The sequence below is a fragment of the Pelodiscus sinensis genome, chromosome 20 (assembly GCF_052426305.1).
Source record: "Pelodiscus sinensis isolate ZL-2025 chromosome 20, ASM5242630v1, whole genome shotgun sequence".
In the NCBI taxonomy this organism is placed as follows: Eukaryota; Metazoa; Chordata; order Testudines; family Trionychidae; genus Pelodiscus; species Pelodiscus sinensis.
Window position 1 is genome coordinate 4,964,249 of NC_143071.1, and position 25,044 is coordinate 4,989,292.

Sequence of the window (25,044 nt, forward strand, 5' to 3'; positions counted from 1 at the left end):
ATCCTTTTCTTCGTCCATAGGGAGCGCCAAAAGCCCAGAAACTAGCTAACTTTTTTTTCCTCGGGACAATTTTTTTTTTTTTTAAGAACAGGCTTCTTGCTGAATCTGGACTCCTCTTTGACAATCAGATTTTATCAGCTCGAATAATTTTTCTCTTTACAAGATTGAATAGCAAACGTTACTTAGCAAACCGGGAGGAGAAACCGACCGACGTGTTTTCAGCCAGGGATCAATGAAATTGACAAGATACCAAAATAGTAATACTGTATATACAGAGGGGAAGGCTTTTTTTTTTAACTTTTGGGTAAAAATCTACATATTCCAATGAAGGTTATTTTGGTGCATTCCTCCCCCCTCCTTTCTGACGGTACATTTTTGTTTAAATAGCTCTTAACCCCTAATTTACTGCTGATGTTGCTCTAAAAGAGCGCCTACTATTCTTTTTCTAAGGTTCATTTGGGAAAATTAAGGAGCAAAATGAGAAAGAACTAAATAATTTTTAAACACTATATGTACCCAAGGATACAGCATTTCGGCCACACCATAACGCACTTTGTCTAAAATGCTATCATTCAGATTTATAATCGAACCGTGCACGTACGATTTCCGAATGCACGTCTCTGTCAATTTCGCTGCGTGTTTCTATGCCTTGCCTAGGAACTTTAGATTGGGAGATATTTATTTCTATCTAGCGTTTCTCACTGCCCAGATTGACATTTTCACAAAGACTTGTCCCTGTCCTCCGACAGAGTTTGCAAATTGGACAACCATAAATGTATAGCTGCAGCTTGTAATATATGTGGCGAGATGTGCTTTAAAAAATCCCCAGGGGTTTCCCTCCGCTTTGTAGTGAAATGTTTAGCATCTACACTTTTAATCGCAGTCCTCCCTCCCACCCCCAAGACAGCAAACGAATTGTCAGGGAGCATAAAGTGATGAGAGTTTGGAATAAGATGCAAGTTTTGCTACTACTTCAAAGACTAAACTGAGAACTGAGTTTCAGAGCAGAATCCTTTTAAAGCCTACATTGAGAATTTAATATGAGGGTCTTCCTCCCCGCTTGCATGTAAACGAAGTGATCAGCCCTACTAGAGTCAAACTAGGGGGACACATTTTTGCTGTAGTTTTCCTTCTAAAATATACAGTGCCTAATTCTTAATTCAGTTCAAGCCCTAAGGTCGGGTTTTCTCCTAAATGCTTTACTGAAACTGCCTCTGTTCACAGCCTTTGTTCTGTTAAACAATTCCGATGGATAGCATTGTCATGCTGGATAGTGGTACATTTGGGAGGGGCCTTTTATTTTAAAGTGCAATGATTTTTTAAATGGAATTCCAATTGTGTGTTCAAAAAAGGGGGGGGAGGGACCTCTAAAAAAAAATTGAAGAACATCTCCCTGTTAAACCCTTTCTGTATTTACTATCTTTCTCTGGGAATTTTGGCTTGCAAGCTTCTGGAGAACACTCATATTTGGGTGAGCTGAAAGGTAAGTGTATGTCTTATTTATAAAGCCTTTGTCAGAAATAATAGGGGAAGCCAGAAGATTTGTTTTTCCTTCTGACCGTCCGCAACACTTAAAAACATTTCACAGTGTTACTGATATGACTGGACTAAATAGGCAGCGGAGACTAAGTTGGAAAAGAGATTGAGATCTGCATCAATATTTGGGATGAACGTGAGCACTATTGGGGAAAAAAATCTTATCGATTTCAGATGCAGATTAGCTATTTCAGGAAATCATTTTAGCCCAGAAAGCCTATTTTTTAACATGTGGTATAGAACTTTTTTTTTCATTCTAAAAGTCCATTTGTTAAAATAGATTCTCTTATCAGAGACAGGCAGAATTCTTTCAACAAAAAACAAAGCAGCTTAACAAGTTTGAACAATAAACAAAAGAAAAATGTAAAGCAGATCTCTTGTGCTGTTTCATAGTTTGCATATTATTCTTTTAAAAGGCCTGATCTGCAGAATAGCGAGACCCCTCTGGACAATCGGATCAATCAACTTCACTTTTTAAGGGTACAATTGTTTTATTGCCCTCCAGTTTTTTTACAACAGGAGGACGCGTTTTAGAATTAACCTTAGTGTGTTTCAAGAAAGATTTTTGACAAATAAAAATGGGAATTACATTTCTAATTTGAGTTTCCCTTCCTCCCCAATTAAGGTCATTTTGTTATTTCAGGAAACTCTCTTTCTAAGCTATTTAACACCGCCAGTTTAATAGCAAGAGGACGAATATCCACACAAGACATTAAATAAAGATGTTTTTCTCAAACCCTATAAATGTTTACCGTAGCAATACTGCTGTGAATCAGATGTGTTTGCTGAGAGCTGGCTTCTGCACTTACATGTCAGTCAGCGGCAGTAAACTGAAATGAGGGGAGAATGGAGGGGGAAGAAAACACAGCGAGAATTCACCTTCATGTTTGCCTTATGATGTTCGGACTGTAATTTCTAAAGTATGTTGTGTCTCTTCTCTACCCAGACTTAATGCCCCCCCCCCCAGTTGTCATCATGAAATAGCTGACAGCCACTCATTTGCATATTACCGGCTGTGATGTCACCAACACCACCCTGGGACCTCTCTCCTGGGTCAGAATAGGCTCCTCAGTTGAACAAAAAGTTCTTCCCTGACAGGATAGGAAATGCAGGGAAATGCTGGCTCACTGCATTTTTCCTGGGAGAAATGTTTGCCTTTTCATCTCTGCTGCCGTGTGAAAGCCCTCTCTGTGATTGTTTATGCTCAGCTGCTTTGGGGGGCAAAGCAGAGAGGCGAGGGATGGACGGCAGCCCTTTAAAAATACACACCAGGAAGCTCATGCAAAAATCTCTCTCGGAATTTTACTGCATGCAAAACTTTTTCATGGCTGTTCCATGGCACAAAAGCAAAGGCCGGATAAGACTGCTCTTCCTAGAGTCCTCTGTGCTTTCCTCCCTTTGGAAGGCAATATACAACTGGAAAACATGGGGGTGGAATGGATTTTTTAATCATTTTGCCCACCCGTAAGCGGTGAAATGGGTTTTTTGGGTCATGCCAGTGTGCATAAGGCAATTTTATCAATGTTAAAACACGGACACATTTTTATTTCCACTTACTCAAAGGAGTGAGGGCCTGGAGGTGCACTTTGAACCGGTGTAAATCGGGCAGGTCCGTGTTACCCTTGTAACTGTTTTCATCTCTTGGTGCAAGGTGTTAGCATTTTAGTGAATTGAGCTCTTTCTCATTGTGGGTACCCAGGTCTCTGGGGCAGGGACCGTGTACTTTTCCAAACACGTTGTTGTCTCTGAAACAATAAATCATTTTTTACACTCTTTTTAATGGACACAAATGAATAAATATCACTTGAGCTGAGAGAGTTACAGGGGGAGCATGAAATCATTCCAGGACTCAGGCATGCCGTTTGAAGGTGCACATCAGGGTTAATATTAGACTCCGCTGTGTTGCCTAGAATTGTCTAAGGCCCTTGTGACACTTACAGAGATGCCAGAAGAGTGGCTGCTTTAAACTAGGGCATTTTTGGCTGGAAGTGATCAGTGGCTGCAAGAATTATCTTGTCTAGGAATAGCCCTTCACATACTCCTCTGTCCGGGTTATCAGTCTGCCTTACTGAGAAACCAAAAAGCACAGGGAGGTTTCCTTTTGGTCTGTAGCTATTTATTTTGCAAATGCCTGTGAATTTCTTATCGCTTTCGGAGGAGCCTTTGTCAGGGGGAACATGGGCCTCTGATCTGTTTTAACAGTGAATGTGGTAGCTGCGTTCTAGCAGAATTGTGACTTTTTGCAGCCTGAACTAAGAATTCTTTGGTATTTGAGTTGAATTGTTATATTAACCCGAACTCTTCAGTAACAACACTCTTCAAAATCAATTTCTGACTTTCTGTTTCTATCTATCTATCTATCTATCTATCTATCTATCTATCTATCTATCTATCTATCTATCTATCTATCTATCTATCTATCTATCTATCTATCTATCTATCACCAATTTGTCAAAGTAATTTACAGCTGTAAACTGCTGCTAAACCGGCAACATGTAGGTTGATTTAAGCTTTGGCTGTAATTAAATGTAAAGCAATGAGGCTGAAAGCTGGACCAGTGGCATTTTCCTCTTTCTTTGCACTGTAAGGTGAAGGGAAGACTACAGATTACAAGAGGACTTCCTGAAGGACAGTTAGGTGTGTGGTGGTGTCATTAATCACTGAAAATGACTCCCTCTCTTCGCTCGCCATGCCGAACACAATGTAAAAGTTCCCTAATAAAAGTGTAAAGCAAAGGCAGGGAGTGCTGCAGTAAAAATTCTGTCACTGCTTCTAAGGGTTGGCTACTTTTGGGTGGCAGGGCTGGACTTTATTTCCCTACCAAATAACGGTGGACTGAACCTTGCTTATGAAAAAACACCATTCTAAATAGAATTGAGATTTGCTTCTCCTCACTCCTCCCCCCCCCCACAAATAATGCCAGGAATATGAATTCACTCTGGGGCAGATCCTTTTTATGCTGCACGTAAATCACTTGCATCTCCCAGCCAGCAGCCAGTACAGTCACCGTCCCTGACTACGAAAGCGTTTTTGCTGGGCAAAAAGTGTCAGATGCACTGCAAATGTATAGAGACCAATTATTGGAACAGGTGAAATAGACAGGGCGTTTTAATTGAGCCATAGCAGAGCTGCGCAGAAACTCCAGAGACTGGTTGATTCTATTTTGCAGGTTTGAATTCAGATTTCTGAGCTGGTGGCTTGAGATTACAGACCGAGCCTATCTTGTCCAACACACTCTGGTCTGGTAACATCCGGGGTCCGGTGTAACTTTACTTAGCTGGATGTTCACTTAACATGGGTGAGGCCAAGTTTTCCACAATCCCATAAAGTTTGTTTACAGCCACCAGTCTTGGCTCTGTGTTCTGTGCTGTTACTTAGCTCTAATTTACCCCAAGCATGTTCTAGGAGCCCAGTCATCAGTGGAAGTGACCTCCTGTTTTTCGGCAAATTCTCTGGTTCGGCTCTGGTCAGATCCCAAGGGTGCTGGATTAGAGAGGTTCAACCTGTAGTTCTGTAGGATTTGAGCTTCTTGGCTCAAGGGGCAGACTTTACCATTATGTGCACATGTGCACCCCCCCCCCCCACCCACAGTTTTTGTTTTCTGCCCCTTCCCGCGCACTCTGAAACAACTGCGCTCAAAGTTTGTAATTTACCAACGTTCTCTTCTAAGGACTCATTAAAAAAATAATATTGGTTTCTAGCTCTGTGAATTTGGTAGGCCTAGAAGATGTATCTGACTCAGTTGAAAGCACAGCAACAGTGCAGAATTTCCCCCATGATAGTGGAAGAGGGACTTTTTACAAGCCATGTTCAAACAAGCTAGGGCACATCTTATTTTTGTTGGTCTGGTCCCATGCTCTCATTTCCCCCTCCTGATGCGAACATAGATATTTTGTTCTGAAGGCGCTCTTGAGATGTGTGATCCAAAGACGCCACCAGGCACAAGAACCATGCCAGAAAATGTGGCTTTCTACTAGCTCAGAACAGTGAGCTCTGAAGAGGTTTCCAGGAGCTGCTTTTCTAACTCAAGTTCATCTGATGTTGGTTCCCACTTTGGAGTGGATGTTGCCTAGAAATTCATCTGAATCAGATGCATCAATCAATCAATCAACTTGTGGTGATTAATTTTATTATAAACCAATCAAAGAAAAAAAAAAGATCAAACTCCTCTGCTTAAGGGGACCAAAAACCTGGGCCCAAATTTGTAACAGCACAGACATGGATGGAAAAGAGAAAGATGAACAACCAGGATTTTTTTTTCTTACAGTCAGCCCTCTACAGCAAGAACACGATAGTAACAAACACCTTCCCTGATTTTTCCCATGACTCCTGTGTGACAAAAAGATCTTTCATTCAATGTAACACATGCTCTACATTCAGATCACCTGTTCATCTGCTTTCAACCTCTATCACAGCCTTATATATTCCAAAGGAGGGAGTATTTTATACTCCAATCAGTTGTGTTGCTCAGTTGTATTGGCAAAGAAACAAACAGGCTGCTGTGTCTGGCTTCCTTTAATCAGCAATAGGAACTCTTAAAACTAAGTATGATTGTTTCAAAAGGTGTAAAACACTATTTAAATTTAAAAAAAATCTGTCAGCAGCATAATCATCTCTGGTTGCTTCGTCTCTTTGTAAGTTTTTCAACTAACATAACACATTCATACGAGGGGCTGTTCAGTTATGTGTAGTGAAGCGAACATGCTGTAGAAATTGTACCTGATATTTCTAAGTCACCTACAGCTTAATAAATGGGGAGGGGAGTTAATTTAAAACTGGCGGGCCCTAGTATATATTTCCAAGGAACAGTTCATATTACATAGCCCCGCAATGGCTTACAAGAAATCCATGAGAATTGGAAGGGGGAATAAAACGACCATTCTCTCTACCTGTTTGTGCAGCTCCTTGCTAATGCAGGGAGAACTCGACTGTTTATTTGGAGAGCTAAAGTTGTGGAAATATACTTGGAGGGTGTAATGTGGACAGCACGTGTTTCTGGGAGCTACCTGAAGTCTGTGTCCTAATAGCTTGCAGATGTCTTCAGCCGCCACCCCTCCCAGCTTTTCAAAAAAAAAAAAAAAAAAAAAAAAACAACAACGGGGAAGGGGTATTCACTTCTGGAACTTGTAAAATTGTTTGTTTGGGGCTTTTTCCAGTTCACTTGCCTCCTCCCCCAAAACCTGAATCATTTATAAATTCTAACTGCCAGGCTCAGGTTCATTTGGAACTCTGATTTATTTGAAAAATAGAGAAATCTGCAATGGGATCCGTTTTTGTTTGCTCAGGGTGGGGAGTTTATTTACACTGGAATTATTTATTTAAAAACTTCAATTTTCTGTACTGCATAATAAATAGGGATTCATGTATGTACTTATGTGCGCATATACTCTGTGTATATGTGTATACACACACACACACAGACTTGGAAGGATTAGGTTTTTATTGGTAAATGTCAGTTTTGCTGTGCACATAAACCGATGATAAATATTTCCATTAACGATACTTAAAATTAGTAGCAAGGCAAAATAAGACAAATGCTCCCTGAGACGTTATTAGAAGTTGATTGAAGGATTTGTACTTTGCATATTTTGGCAAGCAATGTTGACAAGTTGTGCGTGTTTCAGCTGTTATAAAGCTTTCGCTTTTGGTGTTGTAGCATTTGTTATTCAATGACTGTTGACTGGCACCCACCATAATTTCCACCAACTGTGAAAATTTAGATCAATCAAAATTGAAAAAAAAAACCCAACCCCTTAATACACATACTTTTGTTTGACCCTGAACATTTTAAATTTAAATTGATAAAAATGTCAATATTATCCACTGAAATTATATAAAAACAATGAAATTCTACCAAGGGCCCCCCCTTCTCCCATATCTATGTGTGTGTCTGTCTGTCTCTGAGTGTATATCTATGTATATGTGCGCATTATACACATAATATTCACATAAGTTTGCAGGAACATGATTTAAAGGCAGATAAAATATTTCCTTTTCAGATGGTATTATATTACTGGAAAAGGACGTAATGAAGTTTTTACAGCATGATCAGCATATGGAGAACTAACTCATTTTCTCTGTTTCTCATTTATATTTCTCTTGTTAATGAAAGACATGGTGAATCCTTAATTATGATTGCTGATAAAGCTTGACATTTTGCTCACTGATCCCTCTCTCACAGCATATGCCTTTGCGGATCCTGACCCCAAGTAAACAAACTTTAAGCATTTTAGTAACTCCATCTCTGTTCTGTAAAAACAGGGAAATACTTGAAGCTAGGAAGGCACCTAAGTTCCTTGCTGAATTGGGGCCCTAATTTTGTTCCTCTGTTCTCAGCTTTAATGAGGAAAAATGGAGTGAAGGGAATAGGAAGCCCGTAAGTTAAGGAAAACCGATCTCTGCCTTTAATTCCAATGGAAGAGCCACTGTCAGGATTTTAACTAGCCCCCTTGACCAACTTAAATTCAGTCATGGGAAGGCAGCTGGAGCTTGTGGACAATGTTCCCTCTAATTTTTTCCATATACGTGCAGATTTGTTCCATTCATGTGCAGAATAAATTTTTTACATGCACCAAACCATGTGCACTACCAACAGAAATAAAAGAACTCAGTGGTCGGTGCTCTGCTAATCAGCTGGGTGGCATTTGAATTTGTCCAGAGAGGCTGTACAAGCTCCCAGCTCACAGGGAACACTGCTTAGGGAGCTGGCTGGACACCCCAAGAAGTAGGGTTTCAAGGATTAAATTGTTATCACTAAATGTTGGTAAACATGGATTTCGCCAAAGGGAGACATGATGGGTGAGAAAATGTTTCTTCACAGATCAGCCTCAGCGGGAGGAAGAGACAAGATTTTTGAGCTGACACAGAGCTCTTCCCCAGGCTTGGATTTCACTGTCCTCACACAAACGGATGCAAAATATGCCTGGATAGGCAAAGTATGGAAAATATTGCTTGAGAATGCTCTTGAGTTTGACACTTTGTCACTCTTTTAATCTCAAACACCAGTGTCATTCATTTTTGCTTGGCCTCCAGGGATTTCATGCGAGAATGAAAATGTATATCAGTTAAAAATGTTTAAAAAGAAACATTGTCTGTCAACATGACGCCAAAAACAGTGAATTCTGCCCCATTTCCCCACCCCATTTGCTGCTGGCCAGAAGCTTGAGGGTGATGGATCCCCTTGACCTCAGGGATGGTCAAGCAACCAGTATCCATTGACTTTCAATGAGAGTGAGAGGCCTTCAGTGCCTTTGAGAACCTACTCCATGTGGGCTGAGTGAGTTTGAAATTCTCTCTTTCTGAGCATGTTGGGCCTAACCTGAGCCATGCCTAAATCAATGGGCATCTATATGTTGTCTTCAGTGAGCTTTGGGTCAGCACAAGTATTTGCATTATGGTAGCACCTGCCAGGTGCAGGGGCCCGATTGTGCAAGGGGCCATGGACACGTATAGCAAGGGAACACCTCCACCCTGCAGCGTTTAAACAGACAAGACAGATGACGAGTGGGCAACAGGAAATATGATCCCTGCTCTCTAGAGGGGGAACTGAGGTTCAGAGAGATGGTGACTTCCCCAGGGTCATGCGGGAAGTCTGTGGCAGAGCCAGGAACAGCATCTCCTGAGGCCCAGTGCCTTAACACCAAGAGCATCCTTCCTTTCACATGAAGTCCTTCATCTGCGTTCCAGGATGCTACCTTGCTGATTGCCAATTGCTTGATCATCTGTGCGTAAAAAGTTTGGAAAAAGGCACTAGAGAAACTCAAACCGGCCCCTGAAAAATATAACAGCTTTCAGCTCAAAGCAACGAGCACCCCCTCATGTTTGATACAACTGCAACCAGAACACACATTCCAATTTTAATGGCTAATAGAATCCTGCCGGGGGAATTATTTGTTTTATACCAGACATGGATGCATTTGGTATCTGCTATGTTTATTTCCCAGGACAAGTAGGCTATATTACAGATAGCAACGCTGGCTGTAGAAGAGAAAAAGATAACATAACAATCATCCCATGAAAGTCAATAGAATCATGAAAAATGGTAAAGAAGCAGCACAGAATTTATATGGTCAAAACCAATTCAGGGACTTTTCTCTTTCCCCCTGATAGATTTTAACCACGGTGCTGGCTATTCAGCTTGGCAAATGCCACCCTTTTTAGTGAAGATTTTTTAAAAATTCACCATACTGCTAAGTGGGGAGAGATTGCACTGAGAATAACAGATGTCCCAATTCTTTAATAAATACACTATTAAATAATAATCATTACATTTACTACAATCAAGGCAGGATGCTGAAGGAATATCATTACATTTTCTGGTAGAAGGAGTAATCTAGTGTAAATCTGTCTCAGAACAGTATATATGATCTCAGCTTCATTCACTTTCAACCTAACCTCACCCCTCCTAACAATCCCAGGTCTCTCTTTCTTGTGTGTAGAAGAAAGAGGAAAGCAAGCGGTACAATAATGCAAACAAGAATAAGAACGGATAACTACTACAGAGCCTGAGTTAGATACCGTGGAGTTATTTTGCAGAGCTGAAGGAGTAAGCTTGCTTTAAGACTTCTTTGCATTGCAGATTTGAAACTTGCAATATAGGAAGCAAAAAAAAAAAAAAATCTACTTCCCCCACCCACCCAAAATAAACTCCAGATGAAGAATAATATTTGAATGGAATAAATGAACCAGCAGCAACAAGCAGCCTCAAGAGATGAAAACCTACCTTCATGCGGAGGATAGTCGACTCGGTTCCTTCTTGCTAACCTCTTGTCTTTTGCAAACCCTGGTGTTGGAGGAAGTGTGCGAGGAATTCAGGGGGCTCCAATAAGAGAGCTCTTTGAAGCATAGCCCCTGTGCACCAAAGTGTCTGTGATTAGCTCCGCACACAACCCATCCTCAGGTGTAGCTACATTCCCCAAAATATTGATGGCAGTCATCTTTTCTGCCAGCTCTTATCTGAGTGGGCTTGAGCCGGAATTTGGCAGTGCCTGAAAGGAGGCATTGTTACTTTTTTTTTTAAATAAAACAGCAGAGTTTAGAAACAAAGGAGGAATTTGGGTCTTTTCTAGCCCAGACAGCAATGCGCTGACATTACTTAAGGATGACTTATTATTTCATCCCTTGACGGAGAACGATTCCTTGGCAATATAGAATTTGTATCTGGTGAAGTAGCAGGGCCCTTGGATGAACAGGGGTGAGAGTGGTTTGCATTTGCTCGTTATAAAATAGGGATTGATTCAGGTTTGTGGATTTGTTACTGGAAGATCTGCCCAGCGTTGCTCGGGTCCTTAACTCACATAAGTTTTGTTTTTCTTCATTGAAATCCTTGTTCTGCGGTGGGGCTGGGAAGGAGGCTGCCCGGGGAAGAGAGGACAACCCCAACCCTCTCTCACCAGAGCAAGTTGGGGCCAGGTGAGACGCGCCTCTTCATGGCTGCTGCAGCTCCAGCCGGCACAGCTGGGGGAGGGGTGCATGTCCCCTGGCAGTGGGACAGACAGATATACAGACAGACAAACTCTCAGTAACGAGCTGTCCTTTTCTCCACCCCTGCCTCCTACTGGCTCAGTGGGGTTATAGCTATCCTGGTCCCCCTCTCTGGCCCGTTTGCTGCCCCCTTGTGGTCATTCTGCAGTATAACAGTCCCTCCTGCTGGACCCTCCCTTTCCATTTTATGAGAAACAAATTCCAGGCGCACCCCATTGTCCTGGCACAACCAAACCCTGGCCTTACTTTAAGTTATGATGAGAGGAAGCGGCCTACTACATGTGGTGGTCCTAGCTTTGTGCCGTTTAGAGGAGTTCTTGAACAAACAGCCTCACAGATGGACATACAGACAGATGCATATTGCTAAAATGTATGGTAAGATTTATGGATACTTACACAACCGTAGCACTTTGCCTGAAGTGGCTGAAGGACTTGGGATCCCACTTGTCCAGTTGGGCCTAGATTTTCAAAGACATGGGATGGGGGGGCATTTGCATTTTTTGAGTGCCTGACTTGAATGACTGCAAAGGGAACATCTCCACTGCAGCTGGGAACAAGTCTCCCAGACTGGCTAGACAGACTGGCATTAGCTTCACCCACACTGGGTTAAAGCCAGCAGGGTGGACGTTATGGCTCTGGGAGGGGGGGGAAGATGCTGCGTTGTTACCCAGGCTCAGACTTGGGGGGCTGTTAGGAGGTTGAACAGCAGTCTCCCCACCGCTCTTTCTTGCGTGGTAGCTTGAATGGAGCTCGCATGACTCAGTCCACTAGGTGGAGAAACAGCTGTGGTGGACACCGTTCCGAAGAGCCATGGTTGCCTGTGACAGGTGATCACATTCACAAAGCCAGGCCCCTTTCAGGTGCGTCCATCCAAGCATCCAAAAATCATCTGTTACTTTGGAAAACGTAGAGCCAGGTTCTTCTTTGCAGAGTTGGCGTCGGACCAGGTCCAACCCATTGGCTTTGTGGCATGGCGTGAGAAAAAACTGAGGTGCGTCTCTAGAGGAGTATGAAACAGACAGGTATGTCTGGGAAAGATCCTTTCCTGCTGGAACACACCCTTCAAGCATGCATCAGACCATGGGCGCCATGCCCTAAAACGTTTCAGGAGAGCTAAAGGGGCCTCCAAATGGATATCTGAAATACGAGTGCAAACTCCATGCCGGGGATCGTCTCCCTCTGGTTGACTCCTTCCAGGGAAGAAATTATTCATTCACATTTAGGGCCAAATCCTTCCCATCCAATAGGTTATCCTCTTAATGGAGGCCATCAGCCTTTGGGGCCGGCTCGCACACTGTGTGGATTCCTTGAGTCCAGTGGGAGGGAAGGGGGAGGGGAGGCAACTCGTCAATACTGACACTAGTCCCACCAGGTGGGTTTTCTGGTGGGATTCCCATGGGCAGGTTTTAAAAGCACAGGGGCTTGATTTGACTGAGCAAGCTGGCCAGTCTGGATCTCCTTTGGTCCCCCAACCATATCGTTCCCTGTCAGTCCTGCATGCTGATTAATTTTCAACATCTTGTGCTTGACTTAGTGATCTTAGATCGTTGACTCAGAAAACAGGAAAGGTCAGGTTGACTAACATCTAAACCAACGCACCAGGCTTCGCATCCAAACCAAACAAGACGCAGTGAACGGTGTAACTCTCCCTCCTCGCCCGCCCCGAAGATGATTCCCGCATGCAAGGAGGGAGCCTATGATGTGATTTCTCAAGCGCGCTGGTGCCCCAAAGAGGAGATGACGCGATTTCTCAAGCACCCTGGCGTCCCACAGTGAAATGAAGCCATCCATTTTGAGTGCTGGCTCAGGAAAGCAGAGGGGGTGAAGGGAGAAAAGAACGTCACAGGATGGAAAATTAAAATCCTATGGCAGGGAAATTGTTTTTGTTAACAAAAAGGAAAACGCACTAATCCTGCTGAGTTCCAAGACAAATAAAGCACCATTGTTTTGGGTAGAAGATCCCAGCTTTTTGCGCAATGTGGGACAACACCCAGCCGGCTGTGGGACTACAGGAATGTTGGCTGTCCCAACAAAGGCTAGGTGAGAGGCAGAGACAGCCCTCCAGAAGGGAGAGAAATTCCCAGGCTATTTACAGGCGGATGACATCTCTGCTTTCTGGCCAACATGTGGACAAGGAGATTGACAATAGAGAAGGCAGGTGGTCACGGAGATGAAGATGTCCTAGCTGGCTCAGGAGCTGGTTTCGAATGGAAATGTGGGATTTGTCTAGATAAAAAGTTAGTGTGCGGGAAGCTGGTGTGTACACTCCAGCGCACTACCAAACCACACACAAACTGGCCATATGGACACTGTGAACCACCCCTGAAAGTTAATAGAATCATAGGACCGGAAGGGACCTCGAGAGGTCATCAAGTCCCGTCCCCTGCCCTCAAGGCAGGACCAAGCACTGTCTAGACCATTCCGGATAGATGTCTGTCTAGCCTGCTGGTAACTGATTTAAAACAAACAACAGGAATACTTCACATAACATGCAATCTGTAGGACTCATTGCCAGAGAATGTTGTGAAGGCCAAAAGTAGAACTGGGTTAAAAAAAAAAAAGAATGAGGTAAGTTCATGGAGGATAAGTCCATCACTGAATCATAGAACACTAGAACTGGAAGGAGCCTTGAGAGGTCATCAAGTCCAGTCCTCTGCCCTCACGGCAGGACCAAGCACTGTCTAGATCATCCTTATTAAATGTCTGACTAACCTGCTCTTAAATATCTGCAGTGATCGAGATTCCACAAGCCCCCCTAGGCAATTTATTCCAGTGTGTAACCACCCTGACAGGAAGTTTTTCCGAATGTCCAACCTAAACCTCCTTTGCTGTGATTTAAGCCAGTTGCTTCTTGCCCTATCATCAGAGGTTAAAGAGACTACATTTTCTCCCTCCTTGTAACAACCTTTTAGATACTTGCAAGGTCTTACATCCCCTCTCAGTCTTCTCTTTTCCAGGTTAAACAAACCCAGTTCTTTGTCTTCCTTCATAGGTCGTTTTTTCTATGCCTTTAATTATTTTTATTGCTTTTCTCTTCAATTTGTCTACATTTTTCCTGAAATATGGTGCCCAAGACTGGACACACTACTCCAGGTCCTAGCGTATTTGATTTACTCTGCTTTGAAACAAGAGAACGTCAATATACGTTAGAGAACATCTGCTTGGTAACAAGGTCTGCCTATACAGGTGATGCATGCTATGCTAGTGCACTGTAATCTTAGTCCATGTCTTCACTACTGGGAAGATCAACACTGCCCCAATTGATCTTCTGGCGTTCGATTGAGCGGGTCTAGTAAAGATCCGCTAAATCGAACTCAGAGGGTGCCCCTGTTGGAGCCAGTACTCCTGCTTCTGCAAGGAGTAAGGGAGCGTGAGGGGAGCATTTGCTTATCTTGACCTCCCGCTGAGGGGACCGCAGGGAAACTCAAATTAAAGTATGTTGACTCCAGCTATGTAATTAATGTAGCTGCAGTTGCATATCTTAATTTGACTTTCCCAGGAGTGTAGATTTGGCCTTAGCTATTCTAGCTTGCTGTGCACTGACTGTTCATCTGTGCACTGGATACACTTGTGTTAGAAAATTAAACAGGGCTATGAAGGCCCTGTGTTCACTTCCCACCTTTGCTCTAAACTCTCATGTGACTTTGGCTAGCCTCCTAGGGCTAGATTTCTAAAGGAATTTAGGGGCTTACATGCACCTACTAGTATCTTCAAAAAGATCTACTTAAATCACTTGCTTTTGTAGAGCAATCCAGAATCCCACTACCTCTCTATTGGCTACATTCCGATGAAGTCTTATAATTCCCCCCTGTATAAAACTAAAGCAAGGAACTATGTGTGGTCTTGGGAGCAATGAAAGGATTAGCAGGACACAAGAATAGCCCTGTACAGCTGTATCACACTCGTCCTTTTATTACATTGTTGGAAATTGTCCTACATCTTTGAGTCACAAGGGCGAATACATTGAAATAGATTTAGAGATTTAAAGGGTCCGTTTTACGGTGGAACACAGGAACGTAATGTCATTATCCGAACAAATTGCCATGACAGTTTTGCAGTGTTCACCAGAAAATAAACTCCATTGAATGCAGGGCAGCTCTGCAAAGCAACAGAGTACTTCACTTCTGCACTGAAAATTACAGCCATCCAATAGCTCCGTTGTAGACTTATTTTTGTGTGGCCCCATTTTCTAAGCTGATTGAGGTGTAAGTACCTGGTATTTATTTCTTAACTTGCCCAGACAGTCATAAGGCATGCCTACACAGCAGGGCAAAACTCAATTTAAGCCAGGCAACTTCCGCCACGTCAATTGCGTAGCTGACGTCGAAGTAGCTTAATTGGGCTTTTGGCGCTGTCTACGCAGCAGGAAGTCGAAGGAAGAGCACTCTTCCTTCAATGTCCCTTGTAAAATGAAGGTTACAGGAGTTGGAGTAAGAAGTCCTCTAGTTCGCCATTATTTCAAAAAAATGGCTTGCCATGTAGACTAGGGATGTAAAAGTCTAGTCAATTAACTGATTAACTGATAAGCAAAAGTAGTAGGTTAATGCTCTAGGCTACATGCATTTCCCCCTGCCTCTCCCACCACTTGCCAGTAAATTTTTAGCTGGCTGTCTAGCAGCCCAGCTCAGTTCTGGCTTGCGCTGGGTCCAGGAGCTCAGACCACCCCATAGACAGGGGCTGCTGCCACCCTGCGCCGCTGCCTCTGTATCAGAGGCAGCAGCACATAGTGACAGAACAGGTCCTCACAGAGGGTCCAGCGGAGGGCAACCAAAATGATTAGGGGGCTGGAGCATATGACCTATGAGGAGAGGCTGAGGGAGTTGGGTCTGTTTAGTCTGCAGAAGTGAAGAGTGATGGGGGATTTGGGAGCAGCCTTCAACTTCCTGAAGGGAGGTTCCAAAGAGGATGGAGAGAGGCTGTTCTCAGTAGTGATGGGTGGCAGAACAAGGAGCAATGGTCTCAAGTTGTGGTGGGAGAGGTCCAGGTTGGATTTTAGGAAAAACTATTTTCCTAGGAGAGTGGTGAAACACTGGAATGGGTTCCCTAGGGAAGTAGTGGAATCTCCATCTCTAGAGGTGTTTAAGTTTCAGCTTGACAAAGCCCTGGCTGGGTTGATCTAGTTGGGATTGGTCCTGCCTAGAGCAGGGGGCTGGACTTGATGACCTTCTGAGGTCTCTTTCAGTTCTATGGTTCTATGATTCTATGACCAGCTCCCACCTGGCACCTCGTGCTGCTGTCTCTGATACAGATGCAGCAGTGCAGAGTGGCAGGGGACTTTTTGGGAGTGAGGCCGGAGCACACTGGCTGCTGGCCCTGGCCCCAGGGACTATAGAATAGTCATCTGACCGATAAGAATTCATGAGGTTACTCGACTATTCAGTTAACCGATATTTAACATCCCTAGTGTAGACGCGCTCTTTGTTCTTTCGGAATAACGTCCGTTTTTCCGAAATAACGTTGCTTTGTAGACGTACCCGGAGTGTTAGCAAAGCAGATGTGACTATGCTACAAGGAGATCTAAGGGGTCATGCCGCTGTCTTGGAAGCATCTCAGTGTGGGATTGTCCCATATGTGGTGGTAGGAAGCTCTGGAGAAAATGCCTGTTCAAGATCCATCCCTGGAACATAGGCTAATGAATAAGGAGGGACGAACTTGCTGGCTTAATTGTGCAGTGTTTATATTTGAAAAGGGATACTGCATTTCCACTCTAATTCCTGGCAGTCCCCGTCACCCCCTGCCCCTCCAGATTAGATTTCCAAGCTATCTAGGACATTATAGAGAAATCAGTAGCTGATTAGCTGGCCTGCTTGGCTGCAATCACACCTTTCAATATTAATTATCCTCTCCTTGAATTTGATGACCTCAAGCATCCGCAGCGAGGGCTGCTCAGTGTTTTGCATCACCAGCCAAAGACAATGATTTAAAGGGACAAAACAGGCTGGCTGTAGCCTGGTAAGCAGGAAATGAGAGCTCATTTGCAAATATGATTGAGGAACTCAATCGGCTCTTCCAGTAGGTTTAGCCTGAGGGTGACTGATCCGAAAACTCAGCTCTGGGTATAAAGAATACCAGGAGGTACAAGATCGTGAGTTTTTAAAACTCCAATGAAAGGAGAACGGGTGTGAGGAAAAGGCAGAGCTCCCTAGGGTATTTTGGGAAGATCTTTTGCGGTTGTAAATTGGGGCAGCTCTGTGGAAATCCTGCATCTGCCTCTGTGTGCAGAGTGATGGGAACCTCAAAGGTATGTAGGCTTGGTTTGGAAAAAAACGTGTACATGTTTGGAAACTCAGCCAGACTTCAGAAGTTAGGCCGGAAGTGTCACCTTTCATTGGATTTCAAGTTGTTGTCGATTGTGGATGGGAATAGTCGTTCCTATGATATGTCAATGCTTCTCCCTTCGGACAAGGCTGGGGAATGGAGGGGCCCAAGAAAGAGAATAAAAATGACAACAACAAATGAGTGGGTTATTTATTCAAGCCCTAACAAAGTTCTTGATGAGAGTTTGAGCTGACATGTACCAAATTAATTTGGCGCTTCCCCCTTGCCTGGTGTTACTAGGTGAAATTCATCCCTCAGCAGAAGGCTTACGTACCACTCAGGGCTTATCTCCACTACATCGGGGATCACCGCTGCAGTGATCGATCTACTGGCTGTCGGTTTATCATCTCTGCTTAGACGTGATAAATCAATCTCCGAGTGCTCTCCCATCAACACCAATATTCCACGAGTAGATGGGGTTGATGGGAGAGCAGCCCCCGTTGATCATACTGCACATAAGATGCTCCGGGGTTAGTGTAGACAAGGCCTTAGTGTCCCGAAACTCTGAGGAAATAACTAAAAGGCTTAATTAATGCTCCCTCCCTCTTCCTAGGGGTACATGCAATTCTTGAGGAAGAATGTCAGATGAGTCCCTTCACTGAAAACAAAGGCGTCACAGCTGCCTAGGCAAGCGGTGAATTTAATGCCTGGTTTTGCATCTGGTCTTTACATCCTCATGAACCTCTGAGGCATTCTATAAAATAACGCTCTAGTAATAATAATAAAATCAATACTAATTAATTATATTTGAGGCCGGCCCAAGCCATCAAGTTTTGATCCAAATCTAGAGTTTAAACTTCAGGAGCTGGAGGAGTTTGGTTTGGCTCATGTGTTTAGCGTTTGGGATTAATTGTGAAATTTGGATGTGGGTTTGGATCCCAAAGTCCAGCTTCCAGAGTGTTCAGAAATGGGGAATGTCTTCAGACCAATCTTTGCTCATTGCGAAAAACACTTTGCTTTAAGGACTCCGGTCTGTTTGTGGGAATTGCTTTTGCTGGTAGGTAATTGTTAGGAATAAATATTCATGGCAAGTGTGTGGTAAAGGTGGAAGATGTCACAAAAGTTCAGGTTTTGTTTGGGGGGGGGTCAGGTTGACTCCCCCTAAAATCCATTGTTTAATTTGAATGGCCTAAGGAGACCTTGTAGGGCTTTTATAAATATTTGCGTGCCGTACAGAGAGCTGTGTTTCCTATGTCCCATGCCCCTTGGCTGCTGGCAATGGCATCAGAACAAACTTTGCCTCAGGCTGAAGAAATGTGGCAATTAACACAATTACAGAAAACAAAAGGGACGAGATTTATGGACAGAATGTTTACAAGGTCTCAGTACCTGCAATCCGGGCCAGATTTTTGAAAGAGCTCAGTACGTCGGTGCAATCAGGAGTCTCAAACTCCCAGTCCACGGGCTAGTCCCGGCTGGAGCAATTGGACAATCCAGCCTGGGGCAGGCCAGGAGGGGTGTGTGTGTGTATATCTATTACCTGCCACCAAATCCTGCCCCTTCCTATCTTTACCTGGCCCTCTCCCTTCATGGCACCCTGTCCTCTGAGGATGCATTTTTGAGGGTCACCTGGGGGGGGAGGTGCTGGTACCACCCACAGCAGCTGTTGCATCCCCTCATGTGGGAGGAGCCACAGGGGAAGTGAAGAGCACTTGATAGGCACCCTTGCTCCTCTGCCTTCACTTCCCCTGCGGCTCTTGCCACCATGGGGCGTGCAGGGGTGTGTGTGCAGCCACTGCTGTTGTGAGGTGCCAGGCCCCCCCAAACATCCCCAAAGCCCCATCCGTGGGGACAGAGTGCCAAGGGGGAATGAGGCGGGGAGAGGGCCAGGGGATGGCAGGAAGGGGTGGGACTTGAGGGCTGATAATGGACAGCGCCCCCCCCCCCCCCCCAAACTGCCAGAAGTCCTGGGACGGATTGTACCATTGTTCTGGCTGGGACTGGAAGTTTGAGACCCCAGTCTTAGATGGTATGGTCTTCTGACTTGGGTCAAGACGAGACGGGGTCTTTCCGGTTTCAGAACCTGATTTTCTCGTGTCCAGCCCTCCCGTTTGCTTCGCCTCAGAGCTGTTGCTCGTCCTACAGAAACGCCCGGAGGCCCACGCTGAGGTCGGGGACGCGTTGCAGTGGGGGATGTTCCAGCACTGAGGAGACGTGGGTACGTCTAGACTACAGAGCTGTCTTGGGAGGCCAGAGGTATCCTGGGAAAGTTCTGCCGCGTGCAAGGAATGTGTCTGCTTTTCCGAAAAAAACTGCACGCCACCCCCCTGCACGGTCTGTGTGAGGGAAGGCTGGGGCCATGTGCCTCCCACTGGCCGGGGGTGGCTGTGTGTGTATGTGTGTGTGTATCTGTTACCTGCCACCAAACCCTGCGCCTTCCCACCCTTACCCTGCCCTCCCCCAAAAATGCATCCTCAGGGGACAGGGTGCCATGGGGGGAGAGGGCGGGGTAAGGACGGGAAGGGACAGGGTTTGGTGACAGGTAACACACACACACACACACACACACACACACACACACACACACACACACGCCACCCCTGCCCACGGGAAGCACCTGGCTGCAGCCTTCCCACACACATACCGAGCATGGGGGTGGCATGCAGCTGGCCCCAATCTTCCTCGGTCCCAGGAGCACAGGGAGAGCGAGCGCCTTCCCCCAGCCTTGCCGGGGAGCCGGCCTGTGTTGGGCAGCCCCCCCCTGCCTCCAGAGTCCAGGTGGTAGCAGGCCCCAACCTCCTCAGCTCCAGGAGGGCAGCCAGTGTGGCCCCCGCCTCAGGGGATCTGCAGCCCAGTCAGCCCCAGGACGCTGGGGGAGCCGCATGGAATGGGGAGGGGGAGAGCCAGGGCCAGCCAGGCTGTCTGGGAAGGCCTTGCCTTCCCCTGCCTCTGATTGGCTGTGCGGCGCTGTCCCAACTAGTGGAGCCGAGACCACTTACAGAGAGAAGAAGGAGTCTGCTCTGCAACCGGCCAGCTGGCTTTCAGCTCATGCGGTAGAGCAGGGGAGGGTAACCAAAGGCCTGGGGGCCAGATGCGGCCTCCGGGGCCTCAGGGCCCCCCCCCCCCAGCACTGGGGAGCCTGCGCTGGCGCTCCAGTCCCCACTGCCCCCCGTCGGGTCTGGATCACACAAAATCGACAAGCCTGGATCCTCCTAGTTCTCAGTCTGGGGCCACCCTCCCGTTTCCCCCCACAATGCAATGCCTTGTTTTTGGTAATTATTGCATATAGGGCTGGTGCGTGGGTCATTCTGCCCTATTGATTCTGAGCAATTAGAAACCAATGAAAAAGACCACGGAAGGGGAGTCGTGATCCCGATCCTCTTTCACCCATTCCGCTCAGGGTGAACGGAGAGGAAAGGGTCCGAACGGCTACTTCAGCGATGCACCCATCCCAGACGTCTCCTATTTTAGTCCCGAGACCGGAACTTTCCACGGCTAACCTGGATCCAGGATTGGGCAGGATCGAGAAGAGATGTGGCCTGAACTAGAATTGTAGAATTCTAGCATCGTAGACTGTGTTTTATCCTCTTGAAGGGGTCTTGCGTTGACGCTGAGGTCAACAGCTCCATTCGTTTTGATCACTATGTACATATCCCTTGACAGCTGACTGCCAAGACACGCCAACTGCACTGTGCAGCAGTGGCCAAGAAAGGCTGGGGGAGGGAATGAGGCGGTGGTGTTGGCTGTGGGAGGAGGACTGAAAAATTCCTCTCCTGATCTGGTGGAGGTAAACAGCAGGGTTGGCATTTGTGTGACGGACCTCTGTGCTTGGACAAGGGCTTGAGAAACTTCTCAGCTCCACTTCAAACCTCTCCGTAAAAATTCGGGACAAATGTTGGAGGTAAACTGCTAACCCAGGTCGGCAATCCTTTCCTCCCCAGTCAGATTCCACGCCCAGATGCTTGACCACAACAGCTGGAACCTGGGTGTCCAAACCTGCAATTCATTCTACCCCCTTTGCCCCGCCTCACTTCAGCCAATATTGGACCTCGTTGAGAGTGGGGGGTGGGGCGCAGCATTTATTGATGTGCTAAATGTGAATAAGTTACAGCAACTACTAATACAGGCATACGTTTATCTGCTGGCCAGTGCCAGATTTATACACTAAGAATGAGTCTACGCAGTGCCCTAAACTTGAAACGAGATACACAATTTGCGCTGCTCAAATGGCGTATCTTATTTCGATTCTATTTCGAAATAGCTTATTTTGAAATTTGGCACATCTACACAGCACCAAATTTTGAAATAACGCACTATTTCGAGACCTCCCTTAGCCCTCATGGAACGCGGGTTACAGGGATGCCGAAATAGCGCGCCTGTTACTTTGAAACATATTTCAAAATAACGGGCGGCTTGTTAAGAAGCAGGGTAGCTATTTCGGGATACCTGTGGTATCCCAAAATAGCTGCTCAGTGTACACGTCCCCTAAGTAAGCTACTGTTTAAGGCCTCAGATTATGAGGGGCCTCTAAATAAATTTAAAAAATTACTGGTTTGTAGTTTCATCCTCACCTATGTACTGGTATTTATGCAAATATAAAGCTTTATTATTTCTATTTTCATTGCCCTTTGTTAGAATGCTACACATTTTTTTTTGGTAGTGCTATGGGGCAAGGGTGAGCAAGATATGGCCTGCAGGCTGGATTTGGCCCACCAATCCATTTGATCTGGCCCGCGCCCACCCTCCCGCTCCCCTTCCCCCCAGACTCTGACTAGCCGAAATCTCCTCCAAGGGTGCGCGGCACCTACAGAATACCTCCCCTTTCTCCCAAAGCCCCTCCCCTTCCGGGGGGCAGAGCTGGCCCGTGACCATGAACCAAAGTTTGTGAAGTGGGCCCCTGCAAAAATTATTGCTCACCCCTGCTATGGGGCCTCTTACACTTGACATATTTTAGGGCTGCTTTTCTTCCGAACGAGACTTTTCCGACATTTGGCCCATCTACACGGGGCCCAATGTCAGGAAAAAAAAACCCATTTGGCCCATCTACATGGGGCCAAGTATCGGAAAAAAACCCTCTTTCAGAACATTCCTTCTTCCTCATCAAATGAGGTTTACAGGGATGCAGAAAAAAAAGTCTGCTTGTCTGAATTTTTTTTCCGGAAAAGCAGATGCATTCCTTGGATACAGCAGAGCTTTTCCAGGATAGCGGAGGTATAGCGGAAAAGCTCTGTCGTCTAGACGTACCCACTGCATGCACGAATCATAGAGATGTTGGACTGGAAGGGACCTCGATAGGTGTTCCAGTCCAGTCCGTTGCACCGAGGCAGGGCTAAGTATTCTAGACTCTCCCTGAGAAGTATTTGTCACGGAAGGCTTTTACTCAGAAACACCTCAACCTCCTTAGCTGCTTTCTTCCAGTGCTTAACTACCTTAACTTCCCGTTAGGAAGCTTTTCCTAATGTCCAACCTGAATCTCCCTTGATGTAATTTAAGCTCATTGCTTCTTGTCCTGTCTTCAATGCTTAGGGAGAACAATTTATCACCCTTCTCTTTAAAACAACATTTTATGCACTTGAAAACTATTATCATGTCTCCCCCACACCCGACTTCTCTTCTCCAGACTAAACAAACCCAGCATTTTCAATCTTTGCTTATAGGTCATTATTAGACCTTTAATCATTTGTGTTGCTCTTCTTTGGATGTTCTCCAATTTGCCCACATTTTGGGCGTCTGAAACCTTATTAGTGTTGAGTGGAAGAATTACTCTGTGGCTACGTCTACACTGGCATGATTTTCCGGAAATGCTTTTAACGGAAAAGTTTTCCGTTAAATGCATTTTCGGAAAAGAGAGTCTAGATTGGCAGGACGCTTTTCCTCAAAAGCACTTTGTGCGAAAAAGCATCGTGGCCAATCTAGATGCGCTTTTCTGCAAAAAAGCCCCGATCGCCATTTTCGTGATCAGGGCTTTTTTTGCGGAAAAGAAATCTCTGCTGTCTCCACTGGCCCTTTTGCGCAAAAGTCTTTCGGAAAAATACTTTTGCCCGAACGGGAGCAGCATAGTATTTCCGCAGAAAGCACTGATTTCAGACAGTAGGAAGTCAGTGCTTTTGCGGAATTTCAAGCGAACAGTGTAGACAGCTGGCAACTTTTCCGGAATAAGCTGCTGATTTTCCGGAAAAACTGGCCAGTCTAGACACAGCTGTGTGTCTTATTTACCAGAGTCCTGCAAATATATCCTAGAGTGATGGGTGGGTTTTTTTAAATGCTACCACCTGGATGACTCATCATAGTTAGTTTGTGGTCCCCAGATTCTGTTCTGCAGTACTCCTTCCTACGCCGTCATTTCCCATTTTGTACGTGCACAACTGATTATTCCTTCTTTGCATTTGTCCTTACGCGACTTTCATCCTGTTTCTTTCAGATCGCTTTCTCCAGGTTGTTGGGAGCGTTTTGAATTTGAATCCTGTCCTTCAAAGTGCTCGCAACCCCTCCCAGCGTGACGTCATCTGCAAACGTTGTACATGTAAGTTCTGTGCCATTCTTCAAAGCCATGTATGACGCTATTGAATGGAACCAGATCCAGAACAGAGCCCTGCAGGGCTCCACTTGGTATGGCCTTCCGGCATGACCGTGAACCAGTTTAACTCCCCTTTTAGTAGTAGGAGAAATCAGAACAACGGACTTGGAGAACTTTATCTTGAATAAATGGGTTGGGTACGTTATTATGAACAGGATCAAACCTTCCGTCATTCTTTTTTCTTGTGGCAAAGAGATTCCGCTCTTGGGGACAAACCTGGCTCTGCTGTCAATGGGGTTGACAGTCCAATGGTTCTGCTGCTGTTTTGGAAGCTCGTGGAGGTGGATCCTCAGGTGTGTACGCTGCTGTTGGCCTGTAGGGTGACAAATCGTTTCGGCATAACCACGCTAGCTTTAGGAAGACAGTGACACGGGCTTCCACGCGGGTGGGACAAGCAGGGGCGGCCCTAGACTAGCTGCCAGCAACTAGCGCCCTAGGTGAACCATGAAATCGGTGCCCCCACCTCCAAACCCCTCAACGATATTGCGTCATCATTTGGTGCCCCATTTAACTTGGCACCCTGGGTGACCACCTAATTTGCCTATATGGATGGGCCACCTCTAGATACAAGCCAGCCCGGAACCTGAGGTCTGTACTTCCATACGGCCTCAACTTCACCGCTACGTTTAGCTGTATGGACTGGATCAGAGCTAATTTAGCTGTCCAAGCTGTGATCATGTCCAGCTGTGATCAAGCTGGAGCGTAGCAATGGTCTTCATCAGACCAGGACAGTCCAATGGAAGGGAGGGAATTCAGAGTTAAGACCAGAATGTGGAGTAATGCAGAATATACAGTAAGCCCTATGTCTGGGACAGACCTGCGACAGGTGTGCAGAAGGGGAGGGGAAAGGACGGAGCTCCCTGCAAATTTTGGGTTGGTCAGGCCTTTTCCTAATTCTTCTACAGCCTCAGACGTGGTTTTATATTGGGGACACCAGTGACGCCAATGGTGAGGGCACATAAGAACGGCTATACTGTGTCAGACCAAAGGTCCAGCTAGCCCAGTGTCCTGTCCTCTGACAGAAGCTGATGCCAGGTGCCCTCAGAGGGAGTGAACAGAACAGCAAATCATCAGGTAATCTACTCCCTGTCACCCATTCCCAGCTTCTGACAAACGGAGGCTAGGGACACCATTCCTACCCATCCTGGCTAATTAGTATTGATGGACCTATCCTCCATTAATGTATCTAG

At 45.6% G+C, this 25,044-nt stretch overlaps 1 long non-coding RNA gene across 1 annotated transcript in view; it reads left to right on the forward strand.

Annotated features, from left to right (window-relative positions):
• Positions 1–25,044, forward strand: part of LOC112544943 (uncharacterized) — a 197,569-nt gene that overhangs the window by 149,357 nt on the left and 23,168 nt on the right. The window contains exon 4 of the long non-coding RNA XR_012896921.2: positions 23,699–23,800. This is a non-coding gene — a long non-coding RNA (uncharacterized LOC112544943). The remainder of the gene's footprint in view (positions 1–23,698; positions 23,801–25,044) is intronic.